Raw genomic sequence first — 23561 nt, 5'->3', positions numbered from 1 at the left:
CCTTGCACCTAAAGACTCTAAAGACTATAAAGACTAAAAAAGTGTCTGGAAACTCACCGCTCGTGCTATTAACGACGGGAACATTCCTCTGAGTCCAAGAGGCCTATGTTTCACCAGTGAAGGAACTGGCAACAGCGCCCTGCATCAGACGCAGATGGAGAGTCCAGCATTCACCTATCTAAGGTGAGCACATTGACCAGGGGGCTCTACGGAGAAGCTGGGGAGAGAGAGGAAGAGAGGCATTACACAACACAGACCATTAACCCCTATATTCTTTCACCTGCAGAAACCTCACCCTACGAGTTCGTCACACAGTGCGAAGAGGTTCGACCCCAGAAGCCCATCGAGTCCTGCACATCACCTTTCGAGTCACAGACACCTTCCTGCCACGACCTGTGCCTCCGTGGGAATCAGGTGAGCGTTACAGGAAGACTCCCTTTCGCACCAAGTATGGGCTATTCGAATACCAGGTGATGCCCTTCGGGTTGTGCAATGCACCAGCAGCCTTCCAGTATTTTATGAACGATGTGCTTCGTGAACTCATTGACGTCTGTGTTGTTGTATACATAGACGATATTCTAGTGTACTCCTCCTCAGAATCAGACCATGTGAAGCACGTTCGTGCAGTCCTAGAGAAACTACGCCAGCACAAGTTATACGCAAAATTGGAGAAATGTGTTTTTCATTCTACTGAAGTTGAATTCCTGGGATTTATCCTGACTCCAAAAGGAGTTCGAATGGAAGCTCGAAAGGTGGACGCAATCCTTAAGTGGCCATCGCCCAGTTCTGTTAAAGGGGTACAAAGCATGCTTGGATTTGCTAATTTCTATCGCAGATTTATTCCTGAATTCTCACATATTGTACACCCCATCACAGCACTTTTGCGAAAAAACAAATGTTTTTTGTGGACTGAAGAGGCTGAAAGAGCCTTCCAAGAGCTAAAATCGAAATTCACATCTGCACCTGTCTTAAAGCATCCACGCCCTGAGCTTCCATACATAGTTGAAACCGATGCATCCAGTTTAGCCATGGGAGCTGTCCTGTCGCAGAAGGATCCCGAAACCGGTCAACTTCATCCAGTAGCATTCTGGTCAAGAAAGTTCTCAGCACCCAAATTAAACTATGCGGTTACTGATAAGGAGTTATTAGCCATCAAGTCTGTCTTCAAGGCTTGGCGGCATTATCTTCTCGGTGCCAGGCATACCATCACTGTAATCACTGATCACAGGAATCTGCAGTATTTGAAAACAGCCAAGGCCCAATCATCGCGTCAACTTCGGTGGGCATTATTCTTTGCCGAATTTGATTTCGTGATCACTTATCGACCAGGTTGTAAAAACGGCAAGGCAGATGCCCTATCCCGAATAGGGATGGGAGAAGTATATTCGAACCCGGAACCGGTGCCTATAATTTCAGAACAAAGAATTCTTGGCATAACTACTCTACAGACTCTAGAAGACATTCATTTAAAAATCCAACAACTTTTCGATCCAGCAGCCCTGCAGGACTGGGTAAAGAAAGGCCAAGATTATTCAGTCATCAATGACCGCCTTACTATCAAGGACGTCTGTTTCTACCACACAAGGAACTACAAGAACTAGTCATCTCCAATTATCATGACGCCCTTATGGAAGGACACCCAGGTATCGCAATAACTGAAGCTAAAATTAAAAGACAATTTTGGTGGCCCACCTCACGAAAGGACGTAAAGTAATTTGTTTTGTCTTGTGGTATCTGCGCCCAAAACAAAAGTCAGAAGAAAAAACCAGCTGGCCTTTTACAACCTTTGGATATTCCACCTACACCATGGCACACCTTGTCTTTAGACTTCATTACAGATCTACCTCCGTGTAATGGATTTAACACCATTCTAGTTATTGTGGATCTTTTTTCCAAAATGGCCCACTTTATTCCTTTAAAAGGATTACCTTACGCTTCGATTTTGGCCAAGGAATTTCTCGAAAACATTGTTCGAATCCATGGATTTCCTTCCATATTGGTCTCTGACCGAGGTAGTCAATTCATTTCGCAGTTTTGGAAGAAATGCTGTCAATTGGCGCAAATCAACGTAAGGCTATCAACCAGTCACCACCCCCAAACTGATGGTCAGACGGAGAGGACCAACCAGATTCTTGAACAATAGCTACGTTGTATGCTACACCAAACCGAAAGCAATTGGAAAGATATTTTATGGATTTCCGAATACGCATACAATAACTCCGTACATTCAGGAACCGGACAAAGCCCCTTTAACACCATATATGGACATCATCCTCGAACCTCAGAACTCGATTCACCTCAACACTTAGAAATGCCTGCAGTGACTCATCTGCACTCTACTATTACACAAGCCTTTAAGGAAGCAATAGAACACTTGAAACAAGCAAAGGAGAAATACAAGAAAAATGCTGATCGACATAGAAGTGAAACTCCACAATACCAGATTGGAGATCAAGTTTGGCTGGCTACAAAACACATACATCTAAAGGGAACTCGAACTTTCAATCCTAGATATTTGGGACCTTACACCATTAAGTCCATTATCAACCCGGTGGCCGTCAAATTGGAATTACCCTCTAATTTGCGGATTCATCCTGTCTTTCATGTTTCACTTCTAAAACCAGTTCAACTTCGGACAAGATTAACCAAACCACCTGACCCCATCCTAATAGATGGAGAAACTGAATTCGAGGTAAAGAATACCCTGGACTCTAAAATGGTTAAATCAAGACTTTTTTATTTAATCGACTGGAAGGGTTACGGACCACAAGAAAGGTCATGGGAACCTAGTGACCACGTTCATGCACCTCGGGTGGTTAAGAAATTCCATCGGAACTTCCCAGACAAACCAGGACCAAGGGGAAGAGCAACTTTAGGACGGGCCTTGGGGGGGGAGTGCTGTCATGATGCCTACCCCCGGGCATCCGGATCAAGCCCATCAGCCCCGGGAGCAGGCATCCAGGTATTTAATAAAACCCCAGCAGCCCCGGCTGGGGGCTGCCTGGGTTCAGTCCTGGTGCCTTAGGCGCCAGGTTTATAATAGAAATCAGTCCTGGCGCCATGGGCGCCAGGCTCATAGACTTTATTTACCTCATGCAGACCATGCTGCAAATTAATCCAAGCCAATGTGAGGCCTGGATGGGACTATTTTTCTACAGGGACTAATTTTTACTCGGTGTGGTTCTAGGGACTTCTTACCTGGAACTACTTTGGAGGCTATTTAAACCACGCCCGAACAGCAGCACATGCTTCGTGTTATTCTGCATCCAGCAGCGTAACGCTCACCGTGCCTGCAGTCAGCATCCAGTCTTCAGCCACGCCCGTCTCGAATCCAGAGCTCCTAGCAATAGAAGAAAGAAGAAGGAAAGGTTAGAAAATAGATATTATTTCAATCCTTACCTGAATTCCGGATCCATCACGTCTTCGAACTTGAAAAGGACATTATTCTACACGCGTCGCATCGCCAGCTGCAGCGCCGCGTCATACTCACCAGTCCTCACAGCATTTTTCGATCCGGTGCAGCCTCCATCATTTTCTCAGCCGAATTCCACCATCTAGGGGACAAAAAAAACATAAGGTGAGCCAAGAAAGCCAACAAATACAACTCTCCACCTTAGACTTACCTGATTAACAACCGGAGGCATTATTCTGTAACAAACCGCAACTCTTACGCCGCACCTGTAAGGAGAGAGAAACCAGCAATTTAAACACACGCATCTTTTGCTGGACAGTGTTGGGTAATACAGACTCTTACCTCAACACCATCAGCTGCCACAAGACAATCTTCCCTTGGACCCAGCTGCAACACAAGAAAGGAATGTACAAGAGTGAACATCGGACATATTGAACTCTTTGAACTTTATACTTATGGGTTCTCGCCTGGAACCTCAGAGTCAATATTCATCCGGAACTCTTCCAACGCCCTCAAACCAGTGAAGTAATTGGTATCTACGCGCCCTTGCATTCCACGCAGGATGGAGAGCTCATCATTTACAAACATATGGTGAGTTTACAGAAAGTGAATATCGGTGGTGATTAGTGGGGAGAACAGTGGGGTGCCATTACTAAAATCCACGGGTGGCTGAATCCCTTTCTCCACTTGCAGGAGAATATTTCTGCGGGTCAAGCAGACGAGATTAGGCGGTCCAGTCCAGTCTGTTATCTCTGCACTACGCTTCACATTGGAGGAGGTCACAGCTGTCCGGGTCCGATCGACGCCCCTGTGGGAGCCAGGTGAACGTAACAAAAGGGTTAAATACCCTTAGTGTGACATACAAAATATTCATGCTGCACATGAAATGTGAACTAACAACGAATCCCCTTCATAAATAACACAAAGGTATATTTTGCAACAAATAATGTAAGAGAGCATGATTTATAAAAATACACCCATCTCATGATCCCTGTTCAGACCGTATTGTGTGGTCCACATTTTGCAGATGAGTTCGGATTCAAGTTGTCGAAGTTTCAGTTCTCATTCTCCTCTCTTGCAAACTGTTGCTTTGTGTAATCCAGTGACCTTCATTCCCTTCTTATGATCCATCTGATGGAACTTCTGCCAATGCTTTGCCGAAGGGAATCTGGGCTCTTGCCTTCCTAGAGTTGCCATGTGTTATCGTATTCGCAGTGTGAGTTCCCTGATCTTGCTGCCGATATAACTCTTGGTACACAGGCAGATGATAGCCTAGGCTACATATTTAGTATGACAATTAATAATGTCGTTAATTAAATTCTAGTACCTGATTTGTTGATAAATTCTTGAGTATTAGAATGTGCATGCTTATACATTGTACACGTCCCAGCATTTGGTAAAACCTGTTTTTAATGGTTGCAGCCAAGTTAGTCCAGTAGTAGCTGGATTCTTTGCTGGTTGTAAAAATGAAGGACTCAATTTGTTGCTGAGAGTGGGTGCCTTGGTATATATAATCGCTGGTCTATGGTCTACAAACATCTGCAGGTCAATATCCATGTGCAGTAAATGTCAGTGTCTTTTAAGTACCTGGAAGATGTTATTGCTGTCCTTATAGAACCTTGTAATGAGTTTAGTAGTGTAGGTGTCCTCTCTCACTTTTAGTTTTGGTAGCAGGGTTGTCTCCATGATAGTATTTTGGATCTTGGCTCATGCTTTCAGTTCACGTCCTTCTGAGGGCCGTCTTTCTCGAAATCTATTAGTGATTAGATCACATACTTGTTCAAACTTCTCCTGGTCATAGCAGTTTCTTCCTGCTCTGACAAATTCCCCCATGGGAATATTGTTAATAATACTTTTCTGATGGCAACCAGTGGCATACAAAGTAGAACTAACCTCTGTTGATTTCCTATTTGTACAGCTTTGGAGGCTAGAGTTGTCTACATAAATGTGTAGGTCTAGAAAAATCAATTGTGTACAAATCACTGTGCTGTGTGAATATCATACCAAAGGTGTAGAAATGTTAACAAAGTTATTGAGCTCACTGAGGTTCCCCTTCCATATCATTAGTACATCATCGATACATCTCTGCCATAACATGACATTGGGCACAAAATCTATATGCTTATAAACATGCAAGTCTTCAAACTGACCCATGAATAGATTAACACGCAAGGGGCATATTTCGTTTGCTTGTAGTACTGCTCATTGAACAAAAAGTTGTGTTCTAATGTGAATTGGAACTTCTCCTTGAGCATGGTTACATGTGCAAAATATGGGCCTGAGCTGATCCTAAACGTATAATCTATTGCCTGAATAGCCAGGTTGTGCTGTATGGAGGTATACAGAGCCTTCACATCCAGTGTCACTAAGGAGGGTGTGACCAAGGAGTTTGGGCTGGACTGCCCCTTTGGGGTGTGGCCATGCCTGATATGCATATGGTCTTTCTCCTTCTGGTTCTTGTTAAGGATACGATTCATTATAAACCTTCCAGCCATCACCTCTTGTTTTTTGCTTTAGCCACCCTGAGGGGGGCGAGTATGCCCAGAGGTGGTTCCCATGCCTGCTGGGCCAATAGACCCAAGCTACTCCTCACTGATGAGGCCCAATGCGACCAAAACGTGTCTGGGTGTGCATGTGGTCTTGTGCAGAAGGGATGTGACCGAGCAGTTCGGGCTGGACGGCGCCTTTTGAGGTTGGGCCATGCCTGATTCGCAGATGGTCTTTCTCCTTCTGTAATGGCTTGACAGGTGAAGAACGATGGTCTGGACAGTTGCCCAGAGCAATGCCAGAGGTAAAGATTAATTCCAAACCTTCCTGTCATCACCTCTTGTGTTTTGCTTTAGTCACCCGAGTAGGGTGGGTATGCTCAGACAGGGGTTCTGTGCCTGCTGGGCCTAGCAACACAAGCTACTCCTCACTAATGAGACTGAAACATGTCTGGGGATGCTTGTGGTCTTGTGCAGAACTGAGGTGACTAAGCAGTTTGTGCTGGACTGCCACTTTTGGGGTTGGACCATGCCTGATTTTCATATGGTCTTTGCCCTTCTCTAATGGCTTGGCAGGTGAATAAAGGTGGCCTGGAGGGTTGCCCAGAGCAATGCCAGAAGTTAAGATTAATTCCAAACCTTCAACCATCACCTCTTGTGTTTTGCTGTTAGCAATATGCCAAAGAATTAACAAGCCCCAACAATTGATTGTTTTATGACATGCATGCAGGTAGTGTTATCAGGTTTTGGAGCAGTTTACTGCTCATAAATATGATGTCCTTTAATGTGTTTATGTAGGTATCTTCTCAAGAAAGTAGCCATTTTACAGAGAACCTACCTTTTCCCTTAGTAAGGTAGGATGAAGGAAATGTTTTATTTTACTAGCTAACACTGGCAAACGAATGAACCTTGAGCAGCAATCATGTGGCTTGTGCTGTGTCTCTGCTACTTTCAAGTACTGCTTGATCTACTCCACCCATGCAGGGGGCATCCTTTTTAGAAGTTCATGATTAAACTCTGTGAACTAGGTCATTTTTTAACACCAGTTTCGTCTTGTCGGCATCTTTCCCCTTTTTATATGTAATTGTGATAAGAGGAATCAAATAGATATTAAATAACAGAGGGAATATGCCCAAGAGTTGAGGGACACTTTGATGTATGTCTTGTGACTGAGCCTAAAAAGGATGAGTTATGACTATCCAATATCAATTTAACATAATGAATACATATGTATTTTATTTCGTTTTAAATGATGCATGTCAGTTTTATGTCAAGAAAGATTTGGAAATATGGTGAAACAGTTGTAAAAAGTTAATGACAACCATATGCAACAATTAAAAAAAAAAATTAAAAAAATGTACATGATGAATACAAGTCACAATGAAACTGGTCTTTAGATACCAATCTATCAAAACATGGTATAAGGATGGAATTACTTATTTGTATTTCTTTATTTGGTGTTTTATAAGGTGCCACATGTATACAAAATACTTCAGAGTGCACACACAGAAGAGAGGGTGAGGGGGTAAAAGGAGAAGGGGTCAGCACACATGCTGAGACATAGCATAACATGTTATCCTAACTTTCTAACTTTAAAACGGCTAAATGCTTCAGCCTATTCCTGTCTAGAAATGCAATACATTGTTTTAGAAAATCATAAGTGCGCAGCTGCCATGAAGGTCTTCATGAACAGGTTTCATTTATTTTCCTAGAACTTCAAAAAGTTAGATTCTTGCTGCATGTCCAAGGAGGAAGGAGTTCCATAATTCACAAATGTCGGGCATCTTTTCTGAATTTCATCCGTTTGTAGGGGCTCGCCAATAGACTGGTGGATGTTCAAGAGTGCAGAAAACTCTGTATGATATATTCAGTGATTCGGTCGGTTGCATAATGAGATCACATAGCCCATTAGGCCTTTCTGGTGATGTACAGGAGCTTGAAATCAACACGCTATGTGAATGGAAGCTAGTGTAGCTTGTAGAGAGCCCCAGAGCTGTGACCATATTCCCTGAGATCTGTGATCCGGCAGGCAGCCCTGTTCTGGCCCAACTGCAAATGTGTAATTTCCTGCCCGTGTAGGCTGTGAAGCAGCCCATTACATGAGTCTAATTAAGAAATCATCTAGGCCTGTATGATCTGGACAGTGCAGTTCCTGTACAGTGCCAAAGGTAATGGCCAGGTTTTTTACTTTATCGACCAGTGTAGATAAGGGCTCCGTGTCTTTAGGTCAGCTGTTGGAGAGGATGCCAAGCTGGGTTTCGCTATAGATACGGATTTCGGTTTTCCATGAGTTAGGACAAACTTGGCACTCTGACAATCAGTTTTGAACTTTTTAGGCAGGCAGTAATAGGTGGCACATCAGTTTCATAACAGGACTCCAGTTTGAATCTGATCTGATTCCCATCAGCATAAATACTGAAGTCCATCTGGAAACAATCAAAGACTTGGGGCAAAGAGAGGTTGTGGGAATTCAATAGCCCTGATGATAGGGAAAAGCCCTGGATAATTATACATGCTAACTAGATGGATTTAAACCTGAAAGGAAGATGTCCATTCCAACAAAGTGCTCTTGATGCCCGGATATGACTTCAGTCCCAGCAGCAGAAGTGGTTCATCCGTGGTGTCATATACAGCTGATTGGTCCAGGAGGATGACTGCTATTGGACGTCTGGTGTGCAACCTCTGAGGAATATCGGCTCTACTTTCCAGGATGGCAGATTCCCTGTGCTTTCCCAGGTGCATGGAGAAGCAGGTGGTCTTCCCTGTGTTCTTGGAGTTATTTTGTAAAGAGTTTCTCAATGAACTTGGCTTACAGATGGCAGGAGGGAATGGGGTGGCAATTAGGTAAGACCTGTATCCTGCCCCTTCAGTAGGGGTGTGATTGTAGATGACTTGAGGCTGTAAATAACTAAATCAGCGGTGATGGAGGAGTTGCATAGGCTATTCAGTGGAGTGGCCAGTGTGGCTCCAAGTTCTTTGGGAAGATGGGCAGATCGCACTGTCTATTGAACTTCATTGTCTTAAGGAGTTCAAGGTTTTCAGCATCTCTGCTACTGCAACCCCGAGTGGAATGTTGGTTACTGTTTGCTGTCGGTCACCTTGGGAAGTATAATCTGTGCTTGTTGAGTGATAGAGCTTCAAATGTCTTCTATCTTAGAAGTGAAGAAGGTTGCATCTCCTCCACTAGAGAGTACCCATTGTTGCATAAGGAAACCTGTCATAGTGCTGAAGACAGCCGTAGAAGCAGGTGGTTGTTTTACAGTGCTATACAGTGCGATTACAGCAGTTTATAGCAGAAGCCATTCTAGACTGCTATAACATCACAGCCAGGGCAGTTCGTAAAGTTTTAAACAAATGAAGCATACGTGCCCACCCTGATTTAAACCAATTTAAACTGCAGTAGATGGGTATAATCATAATCATTGCAGCTAAAGCCCAGTGACACAAACCTCAATGGAATGCCCATCCCCTAACGTCTGAGTCACGGCACAGACTAGAGTAATCCACAATTGTCGGACATATCACCACATCCTTCTGTAATCAAATCCAGCTCAGAAACACAAATGTCTACATTTTGCAATCTCCTAAAATGCACCTCTTGACACATTCATGTTCAACCCATTCATATGGTGGCATTCATTCTGTCAGAGAAAGCGGAAACTGTCCACCTTCTGTGCTGTGCAAAGGCCAAACGTAAACGCAAGCACATCTTTTGGATGCCTGTGCTTTCCGCCGAAGAACTGTCCCTCCCTTCTGGGAAATGATCTTGCTTTGGGGCCTGGTATTTCTCTTTTAAAAGACTCATGAAAAAGTAGGTGGGGTGAAATGAAGCTGGCGACAGCACTATTGTGAAGGAATGGAGAACATAAACACCGGAAAGAGCCCGAGATAGAAGAGATAGAACAGCTCCAAGATAAGCAAAAGGCATAGTTGTACACTCCCGCGCAATGTATCCTGCCAAACCGATGGCAAGGATCCCAAGAGCGAGCTTGATGTGAACTCTCACGCATGCCTTGACGCTCGTCAGCAAGTGCGGCTACTTCGCTTGTATGTGTGGATTTGGTTATTAAATAGACAAAGTAGGCAATTATATTTCCGACTGCTCCAATTCATCAATAAAGACATGATGGCATTTTGCAAAATGCTGAGACATCTCGTAAAATGTTAAAATGCAATGGTATAAATGAAAGGAGGAAGCTGGGATTTCTTTGGTTGCATGGCATTGATCTGGTATTTTTTGTAGCATGGCGAATCGCTTCAAAGACGTCCCAAAACTTTGCATGCAATAAAAGGTGCACTTTAGAATGTGTTGGACTCAGTCTAGGATGTATAGGCTTGACTTCAGAGACTTGAATACCTGCTGAAATCGAAAAATCAAGAAGACAAAACTGTCCTACATGATGTGGTCTTGCTGTCAGGTGAAACTCTTCGGCAAAGAAGTGATAGAGACGATCAAGTAAGCACTAATGTTTGAGGTGAAACCAGGTACTAATTCTCATCTTACTACTCCTTCAACTCAAAAACTCTGGGCGTTTAGAGCCATCACATAGCACACACGTGAAAGGCTTTAACAGTGGAAGCCCTAAAGATGGCTGATGTGTGAGACCTGGCTGGTCGATTTGGTGAACCCTGCCATTCTCGAAAATGGCTCTTTCACGGTGGAACATAATTTAGAGAAATACAATGAGATATGGTCGTGTTTCAGTGATATATATATTGTGAAACATAATTTGTGCTTCTCGGGTATTTCAAATGTCCCTTATAGTGACATGATCCTCATATGTCAGACCACATGGGTGTTCCTAGGTCTGGAAAAGATCCAGGGCTACACTAATGTCGGGATTGTCAGGACTCGGGGGTAGCTAGCCTTTTGGTTAGACCCCGAGATTCTATACGGGCTACAACCAAAAGACCTGGGGCTATAGCCTCCTAAACTCCCCCTAGCAACGCCTCTGTCAGACCACCAACATCTGCTAACCCCTTATTGGTATGACATACCTAGATGCCTTTCCATTCATTCTTTCTGTTTAAATCCAGTGATTTGTGTCAGGAGATGCATGTTGTAGTAATGTGCCTGCTGTACATTACGTCATGTTTAGCTGTCAGTGGGATGGCTGTCAGTGGAATGTGATGCTGTCACTGGAATGTTGGTGTTGTTTGAAGGATGATGTATGAGTGGGACAGTTAGAGTGTCCCGACCTGGTGTGTGGATGGGCCAGTGTTTTTCCTGTGCTACACTAGAACTTATGGTGTACCTTTGAGCACAAATAAACCTATGACCTTACCTGGTTTCCTGCATGGTGTGTAGAAGAAGAACCCCCACCTTTGTTACTTCACTGGCAATAACGATTTTTGCCAGGACCAGGAGCTACTGCAGAGGAGCAGCAGGTGGAAGACACTGCCCCGACCGTTTCCCATCCACGGGTGATGGACCAGCCAGCAAGCCAGCAGCCAGATCCAAGGGAGGCGAGGGATACCACTGGAGCTGCGAGCCTGTTGCCCCTACAAGAGGCAACTTGTGTGTGGAGGCTTGCAGGAAGGCCTCCGGTGTCCTGTGGGCCAGATGGTGCAGGAGATCGTCTGAGCCGGGTGGCCAGGCAGATGGTGTGGTGCCCGCCAGCGGTGAGGCGGGGTCCGGTGCAGAGAGGTGAAGTGCTAGGCTGTCACTGTGGCCGCAGTCTGGGCAGCGCAGCTAGCATCCCACTCGTAGAGGTGCTGGAGGGTACTGTGGCTGGGCGGGCGCTGTACGGAACATGATCCAGGTGGTCAGGCCAAAGCCGCAGTGCCTGCTGCTGAAGAGGCTGAAGCCCATGCAGGCAGACAAGGAGGAGGAGTGAGGACGTCCGGGCCCTCTCGAGGTGAGATGGGACCTAGTCAAGCAGAGCAGTCTGACTCTGAGCATGGTGCTGTTTGTGGGGTGAGCAAGAATGTGCATGTTAGCGGTGAGGTCAGTTTGGATGGAGATGTGTACCTGTCCTCAGCTGAAGGAGTAGTGGAGACATCATCCTCACAGGAGGAAGCAGTTTTGCCGTCTCCCATGGAACGCTGCGTTTCAGTTGCACGCAGCGTAACATCCATTTGTGAAATGGAATGCAACACGCACCTCAAGGAGGATTTGGGTTCTATTGCCGGCAACTTGGGCAGTTTGGAGCATTTCCTTTCAGGGATTTGCGCTTCATGGGACCATTGTTCATGCAGACAAGGGTCAGAAGAGTAGCAGTGGGCTGCCATGGGTTTCCAGTCGATGATTATGTCCCTGAGCCAGATCACAAGAGATGTTTATCAGATGATTCCCTTGACAAGGAAAGTGTCCCATCTGTATGGTGGATAAACCTGGAAGTGAGGAGTTTTATGAAAGGTGCTGCGGTTTTGTTGACAATTTGAGGGAGTTGGATCCAGATCTCTGAGGCTTTTATGTTCAGCTAAAAACCCTCACTGTGTCTGAAGACTGATGAGTTTAGGTGTCTAGGGGAGGCCAGTAGTTTGTTGTTGAGGTGTTTAGTGTTGTGGCCTCTGAGTTAGCATCTTTAGGTGGGTTGGATCATGGGTTGATGTTGTTTCGGGCTTGTTGATGTTGGTACTCACTAGTAAACATAATGTTGCCAAGTTATAGCTTTATAATGTGGGCAAGCCTGGACATTACATGTGTTATTGATGCTGATGTTTTTTTTTCCAGGGGGAACTTGGACTTGTGGGAGTGTGGTGTTTATCTTGTGGGACACTCCGTGTTTGCTTGTTTTTTGCGGGCAATCTACATGTCTCGTGGACAGTAACATTGTTTCTCCTTTAGGGGTTGCATATTTGGACATATGGGTGCACGTGTGTTCTCATTCTTTATGGTGGTGAGCATTTCCTTGCTGGACACACATTCAAAATGATCCTTACAAGATGGGTCTTCAAATTGTTCCTTGCATTTTTGATGTTGTGTTTTATGTCTTAATTTGTTCCTGTTCTCAGTGGTGTGTGTCTGTGTGTGTGTGGGGAGAGTGGTGTCAGAGTTTTGACTGACTGTTTGCTACAGTCGTGGTGGTGTGCTAGGAGTTCTGACTGTTGGTTACAGTCATGTGGGAGATGGGTAATGATTTGAGTTGGAGTTTTGACTGTTGGGTACAGTTGTGGTGTGAGTGTGTTGAGTTCGGCTGTTGGTCACAGTCGTAGTGGCCATGATGTTAAGGTGTGGCAATTTTAGGCTGTTGGTTACAGCCAGTTTAGACTGTTGGTTACAGTTGTGGTGTGGTGAGTAGAGCAGTATTGAATGTTGGTTACAGTCGTGGCCATGTGAGGTGCACGGTGGTGTTGTGGAGTGGGTGAGTATATACTGTTGGTTACAGTCTGGAGGTAGGCTGTTGGTTACGGACAGGAGTTTAGACTGTTGGTTACAGTGGCATGTTTAGAATGTTGGTCACAGTCGTGGAGAGTGGTGTGTGGTGAGTGAGACTGTTGGTTACAGTCGGCGGGATGTGTGTGGAGTTTTGGTTTCCAGATTTATATAGTTTGGGTTGACTTTTTCGTTCTGTTAAGTTGGCATCGTCAACGGGGGTCAGTATGTCAACAGGGTTGCAGTATATGGCCCAACTGCCTGGTGCTGGTTGGGTTTTTGTCCAGTGTCATTGGGGGTGTGTCAGGGCGTTTTTCACTGTTAGGCATCTGCCATCTCCTGTGTCTGGTGGAAAGCGTGGGTTGTCTATGTTACAGTTGTTGGTTAGCTGATGTGTGTTGTGCAGGTTGCTAAATTTTCCAATTTGTTTGTATTTCAACATCTTGGTTTGTCCCGTGGTAGGTGTACTGCTTACAGGGTTGTTTTGTGCAAGAATAGCTCTGGTTGTCTTGTGAGAAGGTGTTTCATCTGTTTCTCACTTTGCTGGGGTTTTTGCTGGCAGGTAAGGTTGGTTTGCTGGAGTTCATTGCTTGGGAAGTGTGCCTTGTTCCACATTATCCTTGGGTGTGTTCATTTTGCCATGTCTAGTGTTCCACTTTTGTAGTGTTGTGATTATTGTGATGGTGTGCATGATGAATGAACGGGGGAGAAGTGTAGTAATGTGCCTGCTGTACATTACGTGATATGTAGCTGTCAGTGGGATTGCTGTCAGTGGAATACGATGGTGTCACTGGAATGTTGCTGTTGTTTGAAGGATGATGTATGAGTGGTACAGTTAAGAGTGTCCTCAGCTGGTCTGTCGATGGGCCAGTGTTTTTCCTGTGCTACACTAGGACTTATGGTGTACATTTGACCACAAATAAACCTATGAACTTACTTGGTTTCCTGCGTGATTTGTAGAACAAGAAGCCCCACCTTTTTTACTTCACATGCAACAGGGTTGTTTCCTGTCACACCAGTTGTATGTCATGACGATCAAACCTTTTGTGGCTGCAGTATGAGTGAATGAGCTTAAAGGTGCAGGAATTGGATGACTGACACATGTAGCAAGAAGTCAATTCACTACTTGGGCCCTGTGCATCTCCCCACGCAGTGCCGAGAACCAGTGCGTGATATGAGACCTTTGTGCCGTCGGTTGGTACGGCACAGGGAAATAGCAGCGGGCCAGTGCACCTATCTTGGAGGAACAGAACTGAAGCAGTTACCTCACCTTTGGCTCCCATGTCATCAATTCCTAACAACACACAAACAGTTTTTGTTCATTTGCAGGTGACTTAATTCACTCCTTGCAGAGACTTTGTACTTGAAGTGGGGACTTTTCATATCCTGGAAGGGCAAAATTGTTATAGTTTAAATGAAGATCCTAACACGTTTGTTACATTCCTTCCAGGCTCTCCTGGATTAGATACCCTGCAGCAGAGGCAGCATTTGGTGACATGGGTGGGGATGATAGGGTACCTGCAGGAGGCTGGGGGGCACACTGGGCACATACTGGGCAAAAGAAAGGAGCCGGGGGGGTGACTGCCCACCCTGCCCCCGCCACCGAAGGACCACCGGAATTGATTACAGGATTTTATGTCATTGTAGAAAGGCTGCATATTGGGCAGATTTGCCTTATCTTTATTAAAACAACATATCCGGAATATTGCCATCATATCAAGTTGGCACTACACGTCCCATAGTGCTCTGGTTCAGTCCATAGTAAGTGGCCCTCTTGGACTAGCCCCTATACCTTTCTGCTCCACTGCACACACTTCCTGTTTTCATGATGCTGTGACCCCTCAGTTAAGTATTTTCATATTAGACTCTCAGAACGTTGCGGTTTCACTTGGCATAATTTGACTGCGGTAGCAGTACCTCTCCCTTTGTACATAATTAGCAGTTACCTTTCATGCAGTGATCTTTATCGTACTGCATTGATGCATACAACTCTTTTATCTTCCTCAAGCCTCCACAGGGAGCTCTGCTCATTTCCCACCCTTGCATGCTGTCTGGGTCATGGCATCCGCCACTGCAGTCCAGCCCTAAGTCTCTGTGGCGATGGCGACCTTGTGTTTCGGTCACAATCTCCCATATGCCATTACCTTCATGCCTTCCCTGTTCTTGTGGCTACTGGCGGCAGAATGTTATTTCAGCAAACACCGACCGAGCAAGGCAAAACTGAATGAAACTACAAGAGTTTAAGAAAATGGTGCACAATAAAAAAAGTGGCAAGGTGGGTATGAGAGGCTGAGGATGAACAGATGAGGAAGTGCTGGTGTGGAAGCTGTATCCAAGTAAAGTGCTACTTGACCAGAGAAGTGGTGTGCAAAGACCAGTAAGAGGAGAGGCAGTGCAATGGGGCAGAGGTTTAGACCACCACAGCTAACCGAGCACCAACCAGTGGGGATGTCCTGGTTATTTCTTAGTTGAACTGCTTGGTGGATTCCAAAGGAATTCCAGTGCTGAGTGTGTGCTAGGAGGAAATGAAGTTGACGGCAGTAGATGAGTACATCTGGAAACAGAGTAGGGAGAAAAGGTGTCCTACGCAGAATGGTAGGAAAGAGAAGAGCAGGAAAGGTGTCATCACGAGGCGAGGCAGGCACTTCGACTGGAAAGAATGGAAAGAAGACCCAGGAAGTGGAGGAAAGAGTCCAGCTGTAGATCTATGAAGTGGCAACAGCGCCTTCTCAAACCAATAAAGCAAAGGAAAAGCAGGAGAAGGGACGGCCACAAAACAGGATCAGAAGCAGATACACTTAAGAGGACGAAACCGGGAATATGCCAGGCAGGATTGGCACAATACACTGCCTGATTCATGGAATTATCTGCGCCGAAAACGCAGATTTGCGCGCCTTTCTGCCCGAAAATCCCCATACTTCAAACAGGGATTTTCGGGCAGAAAGGCGTGCAAATCTGCGTTTTCAACGCAGATAATTCCATGAATCAGGCTGACAGTTGTTGAGCAGCAACAGTTATTGTTGTACTCTGTGGTAGAGAGGGTACATATGCCCCTTGGAAGAAGGCCACCAATCAGGGTGATACCCAAGATCAAATGTAGTAAGAATATTGTATTCATTTCCACAGAATACCTTGAAGAGGAGAAGCATGACAGAGGGGGGTGCAGATGAAGTACATGTCAACATAGGCTGCCTGCTAAAAAGACACACACACAGGCAAATGTTTTTTTTCATGTACATTTTTATTTAACATTTTGCAACAAACAGAACAGTTCTCCTCCACCCCTGGCCCTCCCTTGACCCATCCCGAGTCCTCTGCAGACATGTTTTCCCTGTTCTGGAATATATTCAAGATTCCCGACCTTACATGTGGCCATTGCCTTTGTCAAGAGACTTCCCCCTTTTGTCCAGCCGCCTTCCCTTTGCTCAAACCCCTCTTACACCTGGCCCAACTCGCAAATGTTCTTTTTTGACTGCCCGAAAGGAGATGGAACTTGCGTGTGAAAGAAGGAGGCAGAACGAAGGGCACAGAGGAAGAGCCCAAGAAGGAAAGTAAGGTGTTTGTTTACTGAATAGCTGAGATCAGAGAGGCGGGAGAAAGAGCCACACAGGATGTGAAAGAGGGAGGGATGTCGGAAGTGGTGCTGAAACTTCAAGAGCTTGTGGGAGAGGGACAGGGTCCAAATACATGCTTGCTAGTTTTTTGGAAGCTGTGAGAGTGGTTGAAAATATTGTAGTTTGTACTTTAAGCAATCGCAATGAAGAATACATGAAAAATAATATCATCCTGATGTTCTTAGCAAAACAGTTGCCCAATCCAGTTTGGAAAGGATGGGGGAAAGGGTGGAGAAGAGCTGGGTTTGAGGTACTGATGCTTCTGAGTGTGGGGAGTGGGGAGTTCTGGTTGTGTCGGGGTGTTCAGAAGTTGTGTCGGATTAAGTGTCTACAGTGAGAGGAAGTCCACGATGGTGGCATGTGGACGAAGGAGGGTAGGGCTGCTTACACTGATTTTCTTGAATGCATATAGTTCAAACAATCAGATGGAGAGTGGACTTGTTTGCAACTTTGGGAGAATAATGCAAATGTCCTGGTAATACAGAAAACTCATCTTGTAGGGGATGCGTTTAAGTTCATAGCAATACATTATTTAGATACAGCATTAGATGCAGGATTCACAAAGTGTTCTCAGGGAGCGGTTATCCTTGTCAGCAGATCAGCTATTGATGTATTTATGTATTATTTTATTTTTAACTGTTTATTGGCATTTTGTCCAATACAGAAAGTAAACAGCATAGGGTGGCAAATACTCAAAAGCATATAGTGTAATATGACGGGCCAAGTAGCTTTTAACAGGGGGGGGGTAGGATGAGAGGGAGGGAGTACACAGTACCTGGGAGAAGAAGGGGGACAGAAAACGGAGGGAGAGTGAACTAGATACCCAACCAGTTGAGCGAGTGTCGTTTATGTTCATACCATTTTGTGTCAATACAACAGTTTCCATATGCAGCTTGCATCTCAGGAGACAAACATTGCAGAGAGAGCTAGTGTAAGCCCATTGTTTTCAGGGACAGTTTATGGTGGTTTGACATCAGAGGGTAATGGAGAGAGTTCACTTATGCCTTCCATGCTTCGAACAGGAGTCCCACCTCTCCGCCATGCACATTCACAGCATAGCCCCATGCTGTGGTTTCGGCTGCGCACCAGATATAGCAGATCAGCTATATACTGCAAAATGTGAGGGATACAGAGCTAGAAGGTGACTTTAATAAGGTTCTGGATTTAAATGTAGACAGATTGGGGGATAGTCTCCATGGTGCTCGGTTAGCTGTGAGAGCTTGTGAAGGTTGGAAAGAGGAGTAAAGAAATGAGAGCAGCCTATGCTGCCTGAACATATTGAAGACCTGTGTGTCTTTCCCTTGTACTCTTTCTCCTGCTAATGTTTGCCCTGTAACAGATATTAACCACTCCAGGAAAGGAATTTTGCAAACGGAACTTGAGCAGAACAGACGTTTCCCCTATTTGTAAAATACTTAATGCCACCAGTTTACAGACAAACGGAGGATGTGGTCATCGGGAGTGTTGAAGCTGAGTAGGAGAGCCTATTCCCTACTAGGTGCAACCGCCATCACCAAGTAATCTATCAATACTGCTGAATTTGGTGAAACAAGAAGTTGCTTAGCAAGGTGGGGCCAGATATTGGGAGGTAGAGGGCCGGACTCAGGAAGCCCTTGAGTAATTTGATCTTTATTCTGGCCAACCTAGAATTGAAGCTTAGTGTGAAGTTGTGGCCAAAACAAACTGTCATAAATGATACACTTTAACACATTCATTAACACATTGAAATTGCAACACATGCAGTGTTAACTTCTGCATGATACAAAACAATCGTAGTACAGCAAAACATGTTTCTTTTCGTTGTTCACTATCACCCAGAAGATTGCTTGGCCCTCACGCATGAAACCTGTGTGGGATATGTTTCACTGTTGGCCAGCTGTCACGGTTTGGCCTTATTGTTATGGAATAAGTGAATGCTGGATAACTGGAACTTATTGAACTTTCCCTAAAATCAAGGGTAGAATTTGGAGAAAGAAAACACATCATATCGCCAAGGGATGGGACTTTCTCTAAAAAACGTTAAATAAGTTGAATGTCCTGTTTTCTCCACAAATAAGTAGTCTGCTTACTCTGGACAAGGCAAGATTGATTTCTGATCTCAGACGAGTTGGCTCAAATAGTGTATTGCCTTAGGGAAAAGTTGGGCTTAGTGAAAAGAGAAAATATTACATCTACAAGGGTCTACAGGAAATTCCCAACAGCCTACGAGTGACATTCTGGCTGCATATGTTGCAAACCACCAACCCACATGACCAGGCATTGGCAAAGCAAATTGTTTTGGCTTTTATGTAGGCATCTTCCAGGCACTGTCATAATGTTACTACCTGGACACAATAACGCAAGTAGCTGGCATATAGTCTTAGTACCTGTGCATATTACATCAAAGCCTGGCAAATGACTATGTACAAGAATGTAGTACTATTCCAGTGCACACCAGAACTTGCAGTTATCTCGTTTAAGTCGATGGAAACTTATAATTCACTCAGGTGCAGGGGAGGTAACAACAATCTTGACACAGAGATTGTGGGGACAACAGAAAAGAGAATGGTGTCCAAAATATTGGATAGCCCTGTCCCCTGCACACATATATACTGGTGATAAATAACCAGTTAAAGTTGAGTATGGTAATGATTATTAATTCTAATAGAATACGACAATGACTCATAACTTTCAAACAATTTCAGGAGTTTTCAATTCTTTGTAAAGTCTTCTTTATTTTGCAACATTAGCTCAACGTGTTTCAGGGTGGAGTTCCCTTCATCGGGAGCATAAAGTAACACCTGTCAATCAATACAGAAAGCAAACTATTAATAATACAGTAATTGTCAACCATAGGAAGAGATATCACACATATATACAATTCAATAGTGTAGTGTATAATATTCATGATGAAAAATGGTATTGACAAAACATGTCACAAAACAAGAAGCTGAGTGATTCACCTCAGCTAAACAGTTGCTCTCATACTGCACCGGATAGTAGGACACAATTCTGGGACAAGAAACAGGATGTTTTTCATCTGAATGCTCTGTTTTATTTAAAATAGTAAATCAAAATTAAATCAAAATTAAAGGTGGGCCCCTAACTCTATGCTGGATAATTGACCCGCAGTATTCAATACAAGCACAGATAGTACAGAAACTAAACTACAATCTGCCTGGTATTATCTTGCTAATCAATAGATTCACAATAAACACAAGCATCCATTCGAATAACAGCAAATTTGAATAAGTATTCTAGACAACAAATGCAATCTTCTCTGGTAGGAACATTCAAATTGTTGCAGCTTGTCGACGTTACATTGCAATATAAAACAACTTCATAGTCACATCAGTAATATACAATATATATTTCACATACTTTTTTCTAACACCATCAACAAGTGTTGCCATTAGAGAAAAACAAACATTGGGTTCACATATAACTTTCCTCATCTTCTCTAAATGTATGGTACCTGTGGTTTCTAGTTTAGGCATATATATAAAATACAGGGTGTGTGTGTGTTGTTGGACTATTCTACAGGCTTGGATTTAGGATAGAAACTTTTCTTTTTGGAGAGCAGACATTCTAGCTTCATTTAAAGTGTCTCATAAGCATGGGAATATACATTTGAAATAGAACACAATCAAAATGAATTCCTACGTATAGACACTTTTTAGGGTAACTAATTGTCTTACGTGCTGAGGTGTAGAAATGATAGAGAATTACTAGAGATGGTCGCTGTGTATTGTGGCATTCAAGAGGAAATGCCCTCACCAAGGAAATAGTGTAAGGTTAGTGAGAACACCAATCATATTGTGCTGAAAGGTTTGTGTAGTTACATTGACATGGTCCCAAGCGCCCACATTTTACCAAAAAGGGTGACAAATGACTCCCTTTCTGTGTGTTCACAAAAACCTCTCGTGGTTTTATCCTTTCAGTTTTATAATGTTCTGGTGCCCTATGTGATTACACGTGTTTCGATGAGTTGCTCATCTTTTTCAAATCAGAGCTGTTCTTATTCCATTTTAGAAAAGTTATAATTTGCAAAAAACAAACAAATATTATGGTATTCCCATTATCATTGCATGAGAACTATTTGTACATTATGTAAGAACATTCAAAAAATAATTTTTATAAAGAAAAAATAAAAATGGCCATTTTTAAGGGGGTTAAATAATAGGAGTGTTAGGGGTTAAAGAGAAACAATTTTGAGAGAGAAAGTGAAAATAATAAAATGAAACACAAAAATAACACAATGTTAGATCTTTTTGACTTCCTAAAAGTAAACAAACTAAAGTCATGGAATAATTCTTGAAAACCAGGATTTGTGTGGTATAAGGTTCGAAGTGAATCAGCTTGCCTAATGGTGTTGGTTCGAACTTATATTCTTTATGTCTTTGGGTGAATTTCATGGGTAAAATCCCAGAGTCATCTACAAATGTCAAAGGAAGTAATTTAGGATGAATTATTCGTCATCTTTTTAATTCCGCCAGGTTTTCCAAACATAACCTTTTCATCTGGTCTGGTCATTTATAAGTTTCGTGGGTTTACAAAAAACGTGCTTTTCTGACTCGTGCTTGCTTTTTCCCATGGTTTACATAACAGAGAGAAAGAAAAGAACTGTGCATGCTTTCTTGTCTATCCTCTCCATGGTTTTAATAGCAAAAAATGGAGAGAGAGAAATTACGTGCTCTTAATTCGTTCGTAGTTTCTTATAATTTACGTGCTTTACTGTCTCTTAAGGATTCATTTTTTCTTTTTTACTTTAGGGAAGCAGATCTCCACGTGATACCGCGTGGGAGAGATGTGACAGACCCCCTATTTCAAAACCCCTCATGCAGGCTTACCTTGACTGTTAAGTCTCGTACAAAAATGTCCTCCTCCACTCGGCGTCTCCGCCGGGCTACTTCTAACAACTAAGCTGTTGCCTAGCAACTGGGTCCTACTTCGATTCCTGTTGCGGCGGCCATGTTTGGTTGGGAAATATTTATTTTTACTACATTTCACCTTCGGTTTCATTGTAGTGCGAATCCTTGGAATAAGTTCTATGTTTGAAATTAAATGTTACGGTGCATGTTGTTTGATCTCTAATTTTTAAGCTAAAACACTCCTGTGTAGTTATATTTAGATTCAATGATGATTTGTTATTCCTAAAATAACGTGACTATTCGCAAAGTGATTCCTTGTGTGTTGGGTTAATGATATCTTGGAATATCAGCTTTAAAAAGTTCCAAGTACCAAATCTTACTTCATGTTAACCTGTGGTCCTACTTCGATTGCTAGTGTAGCGGCCATGTTTTGGGCAACTAAGGGGTTTGGTCTTGATTAATGTTTCGTTTCTATCTCAGTGCCTTTTGAGTCTGATTCTGATTTCGTATTACTGTGTTGATTGTCAGTCCATGTGTATCAATGTGCAAGAACTTCCCGTACTGCATGCGAATCTCACCTGATACAATACATCCCTTTCTATATTAAGTTTGGATTTTAACAATTCTATACTGTTAATTGCAAGGAAACATTCTATTAATTTATTTACATATAGCCTTCCTCTTTGTGTGTACCTTTCATTCTAAATTCTCAAATGAAGACATTTACAGTTGCACAATTACACATTGTACTCATTCTAAGGCCCAAAAAGAGGCCTTTCCATTTTTCACAAATGTACATTATTGTTTACATAACTCATTGTAAGAAAAAAACATAGTTCACAAAAAGGAGGCCATCTCATTATCAGAGTTAAGGCCTTTCTCCACAGCTCGGAATTTGCAAATTAGTTTTGCTTCTTGTTGCCTAAGTTTTTCCTGGTCTCCGCCTCTTGGGCCGAAAGTCACTTTTTTGAGACCAACAAATCTCAGCGATTTTTTATCATCCATCTGATGCTTCTTCTGCCAATGCTGGGCTAATGGTAGGTTCATTTCTTGACTTCCAATGGTTGATAGGTGTTCCCGTAGTCTTATTCTGAGTTCCCTAATAGTGCTGTCAATGTATATCTCTCCACAATGGCAAATGATAACATATACCACATATTTCGTCTTACAGTTTATGTAATCTTCATTTTTTTGCGTAATGCCATGTTTGTCTTTAAAGATTGTTGAGTTGTCTAATGCATACTTGCACATTGTGCAGGTACCACACTTGTGAAAACCTTTCGGTAGTGCTGGAAGCCATATTGTTTTATTGTCATTTATCTCCTCTGGAAGGAATGATGGACTTAAAAAGTTCTTAATCGTTCTCGCACTTTTGTGAATCATGGTTGGGTTGTCATCAATATATTTCTTCACATTGGGGTCCAATTGAAGTAAATGCCAATTCTTCTTCAGAATTTTTCTCAGAATTGTATTATCAGCACAATAGGTAGTAATAAAGCTTATTTTCTCTTTAGCTGGTTTTTTACTTTCTCTGTCGAGTTTCATCGCTTTCTCCTGTGCTTTCGCTATCGTTTCCTTGCCATATCCTCTCGCTTTAAATCTCTCTGTAAGTAATTTGCATTCATCTTTAAAGGTTGATTGTTCAGTACAGTTTCTACGGGCTCTGATAAATTCCCTTTGGTATGTTTCTGATCACAGAGTTATAATGGCAGCTGGTAGCATATAGCGTTAAGTTTGCCTCTGTACTTTTCCTAAAGGTTTTTGTTTTGACAGAGTTATGTGAAACATAGATGTTCAAGTCTAAAAAATTAATTTCTTTTCCACTTGTGTTGCCAGTAAATTCAATACCCATTTCGTTATTATTTGCTCTCTTCCTGAATT

The sequence above is a fragment of the Ambystoma mexicanum genome, chromosome 5p (genome assembly GCF_040938575.1).
Source record: "Ambystoma mexicanum isolate Mex_15411 chromosome 5p, UKY_AmexF1_1, whole genome shotgun sequence".
Taxonomy (NCBI): Eukaryota; Metazoa; Chordata; class Amphibia; order Caudata; family Ambystomatidae; genus Ambystoma; species Ambystoma mexicanum.
This window is presented reverse-complemented; position numbering follows the sequence as displayed.